Raw genomic sequence first — 4,293 nt, forward strand, 5'->3', positions numbered from 1 at the left:
GTACGAATAGACAATAGCCCTGAGGTAATTGAACAGGAGGACAAAGAAGAGTAGAGTTTTAACAAGAACTTGTTTGACATCAGTGGTGGGAAATAATGGAAAGGATACTAAAGACAATATTATAGGAATTTGGATAAGTGGGATAGGATTAGGAAGAATTAGCATGGATTTGTGATTGTGACATTTGACTAATCTTGATTTTTCTTAAAAGAGGTTATTAGGAAAATTGATGAGGTTAAAGTGGTGAACTTCAGTAAGGCCTTTGACAAAGTTCAATAAAGGAAATAAGGTTGGTTAAGAAGCGGTTAGTAAGGAATAGCAAGATGGATTAAAAGTGACTGTTGGGAAATGTCAGAGAGTAATGGTGGATGGATGTTTATCAGGTTGGAGGTCAATGACTAGAGGGGTACCTCAGGGATGTGTGTTGGGACCACTGTTGTTTGTCATGTGAATCAATAATATGGATGTTGGTGTGGTAAGATAGATTAAGAAGTATGTAGATAATACTAAGATAGGTGGTGTTGTGAATAATTAAGTAGATTTTAAAAAATGTACAGAGAGATTTAAGTCATTTGGAAGACTGGGTTGAAACATGACAGATGGATTTAATGTTGATAAGTGTGAGGTGATACAACTTGGCAGGCCAAATTCAAATTAGACTTACATGGTAAATGATTGTGAATTGAGGAATGAAGTTGAACAGAGGGATCTAGGAACAACTGTGTATAATTCCCTGAAGGTGGAATCTCGTGTAGAAAGGATGGTAAAGAAAGATTTTTGGTGTGTTGGCCTTTATAAATCAGAGCATTGTGTATAGAAGTTGGGTTGTAATGTTAAATTGTACAAGGTATTGGTGAGGTCAATTGTGGAGTATGGTGCATAATTTTGGTAGGCATAATTATAGGAAAAAGGTTAAAAATAGAGAGTACAGAGGAGATCAATTAGAATGTTGACTGGGTTTCAGCAACTAAGATACAGAGAAAGGTTGAACAAGTTAGGTTTTTATTATTTGGGAAAGATAGAAGGAATACCCACCATGGTAATGATGTTTTCTTAAGGAACTGTTTACTGGCAGTATCTCATTCTATTACAGAATTAAAAACCAAGGAGCTGTTGGCACAGAGTCCCCATCTCGACTTGCCAATCCATTCTGTGAAAGCAGAGAACTGGGATCTTGTAAAATCATGGAAGGAAGAAAAGCTGCAACCAAAGTGGACTGGACCCTACCTTGTGTTATTAATCACCGAGACAGCAGTACGAACAAAAGAAAAAGGGTGGACACACGCAAACCGATTTAAGGGTCCTGTGGAGGCCCCACCGGACAATATCAGCCCGTAGACTGTGCGTGAAGGGAAGGAACCATTGACTTTGTGCCTATTCGGATGTTGTATTATTCCCTGCGCTGGCCTTCAGAACACAGTATGACTAGCGAGAGGAGGATAGGGAGGCGAAGAATCTGCTGCTAGCACTAGAAAAGGAAGATATAGTATAATTCAAAAGATGCGTAGCAAAAAGAAAAATGGTGGATTGTGAGAGAAGGGTTAATAGGGATGGTTAAATTATACTAGAACTCTGAAAAATATAACTTAGAAAGAAATGAGCTTATCCGCAGAAGCCAGACTGCTGGTGGAATAAAGTAACAATATACAGAACAGAGAGAAATTCTAGATAAAAAGTAGCAAACAGATAACAACTTCAGCAGAAGGCCTTGGGAGTCTTGACGTCAGGAAATGGTCCGAGACATTCCTGGACTTTCTCGTGGGAATGTGGGCTTTATGTTATGATTGGACGAAACTCGATGGGGAGACCTGAGGTAGTGACCACAGTGAAGAAGGGTATAAAGATAGAAAGCATCTCCATTTTCTTTGTGCCTCCAGGGGACATCAGAGGAGAGACACCTATTCTGCAGAATATGAAATTAATAAAAACACTTCTTTGTCTGAATTTGTCTCAAGAGCATCGGACATGGTCCACCGCCGCCGCCAATGGGGGAGGCCTTTGGGATCTCCTCGCCACCACCTCCCCTCCTCCAGCAAGGTGCGGGGCCGAGTGGTGCAGGTGCCTCCATTGGCAAAAGAGGGCCTCCCCCTCCCCCTCCCCCTCCCCCTCCCTCGCTCCTCCTGGACTCGACGTGTGGGAGGGTTTGTTTTGAAAGCCGTATCGCCGTTTAGATTAGCGGGTGGGCGGGGTGCTGGAGGAGGAGGAAGAGCCGCTGTCGCTGCCAAAGATCCTAGTTGGCCGCTGCGGTGCGGGGGCCCGTAATTCGCTCCCACCGTCCGTCACCCCACACCCTTTATCTTTGCTCCGCACTACGTCGTCGGCGCCGACACGAAACCTCACTTTCCTTTTCTCCACAGATGTTGCCTGAACCACTGAATTACTCCAGTTTTTCGTGCCTATCTTGGTATAAACAAGTATCTGCAGGGCCAAGCCGGACACTGCGCGGGGCTCCGCTTCGGGAGCAATTGGTCCAATTGGCTTAAGGCCGGCCCTGGTGGGCAGACGAGGTCACCGGTTTGGCATCATAGTTCATCACCTACGTTGTGTACAAACTGCCCGCTCCTGCGCCGGATTGGTCTACACTCTGTGCTCTATGTTCCCCAAAGATGTCCCCGTCACCTGGTGGCCATGGAAGCGGCGGTTGTTTCGGGCGGTTTACTGCCCAGATGATGAACAAGATTCATGGAACGATGTGTCACGCCACTTTTCCCCAGATGCCCGTTTATAATATCACCACAGTCACATTCTGTTCTCTCTGGTTCACAGTCACTGTTATCTGTTGTTGATTTCTAACCATTTGCTGCCAGAAGTTAGAAAAGTCAATGTTCTGAAGCCAACAAAAACATTGCACTGAGGGAACAGCGCTTGTGATTCTGGATAATCTGTGTTCTGTTGTTTAAATAACATGTTATGGTTTGTTAAGGCTTCGGGTGAACATTCAGCCTTAATTTAAACCTTGGCTAGACACAAATTGCTCGAATAACTCAGTGGGATAGGCAGCATCTCTGGAGCAAGGAATGGGGGACGTTTTGGGTCGAGACACTTCATCACACTGATGTTAGGGGAGGGGCGGGACAGAGATAGAATGTAGTCTTGAGACGGTAAGACTAGTGGGAGAACTAGGAAGGGGGAGGGGATGGGGAGAGAGAGAAACCAAGGGTTATTTGAAGTTAGAGAAGTCAATTTTCTGAAGTCAATGTTCTGGATTACCCTGGAATTCAAAACAATATCTAGGACACGAAGATCAGATTGGGAATGGGAGGGGGAGTTCTGAGTGCTGAGCAACTGGGAGATCAGGTGGGTTAGGGCGGACTGAGCTCAGGTGTTCAGTGAAACAATCGCCGAGCCTGTGCTTCGTCTTGCTGATGTACAGGAGTTGACACCTGGAACAGCTGATACAGTAGACGAGGTTGGAGGAGGTGCAAGTGAACCTGGAAAGACTGTTGGGGTCCTTGGATGAAGTTGAGGGTGGAGGTAAAGGGACAGATGTTGTATCTCACGCAGTTGCAAGGGAAAGTACCTGGGGAGGGAGTGGGTTGGGTGGGAAGGGACGAGTTGACCAGCGAGTTGCGGAGGGAACAGTCGCTGCAGAAAGCGGGAAGGGGTGGAGATTGGAAGATGGGACCAGTAGCGGGATCCCGTTGGAGGTGGCGAAAATGCTGGGGGATTATATGGCATAAGCAACGTCTAACAGAAACATAGAAACATTGAAAATAGGTGTGGGAGTAGGCCATTCTGATCATCCACAGACAATACCCCTTTCCTGCCTTCTAAATCAATCAATCAATCAATCAACCTTTATTGTCATCTTGCAAGCAATAGTTGTACAGTGCAAAATGAAAAGACGTTTCCCAGGGAATAGCGGAGCATCGCACATGAAATTTAAAACATTTCACACATAATGACACTAAAAACATTCCAGTCCCTGATGGAACAGTATAAATAGTTAAAAGCAGGTAAAACACAACGTTAAAATACAATAAACCAATCATAAAAATGTCCGGGGCAGCTGATTTGAGTGGCCAGTGCCAGTTATTAAAATGTCCGTGCCAGCCGCAGAATCAAGTGACTGTGAGTACAGAGTGACTGTTTAGCAGCCTCACAGCCTGTGGTAGGAAGCTGTTTAGTAGTCTTGTAATCCAGGCTTTGATGCTTCGATATCTCTTGCCTGAAGGCAGGAGATCCAGGTGTATGTGGAGGGGGTGCAGTTTGTGCTTAGCAATTCTCTGAGCTTTTTTCAGACAGCGGCTCTGGAACAGTTCTTGTACCGAGGGTAGGGAGACGCCAATGATC

The 4,293-nt window shown here is 45.2% G+C and overlaps 1 long non-coding RNA gene across 1 annotated transcript in view; it reads left to right on the top strand.

Moving 5' to 3' along the window:
* LOC129712814 (uncharacterized) overlaps positions 1 to 1,944 on the top strand; it is a 3,824-nt gene extending 1,880 nt beyond the window's left edge. The window contains exon 2 of the long non-coding RNA XR_008726136.1: positions 1,094 to 1,944. This is a non-coding gene — a long non-coding RNA (uncharacterized LOC129712814). The remainder of the gene's footprint in view (positions 1 to 1,093) is intronic.
* Positions 1,945 to 4,293: the final 2,349 nt, after the last annotated feature.

This window comes from Leucoraja erinacea, chromosome 33, assembly GCF_028641065.1.
Source record: "Leucoraja erinacea ecotype New England chromosome 33, Leri_hhj_1, whole genome shotgun sequence".
In the NCBI taxonomy this organism is placed as follows: domain Eukaryota; kingdom Metazoa; phylum Chordata; class Chondrichthyes; order Rajiformes; family Rajidae; genus Leucoraja; species Leucoraja erinaceus.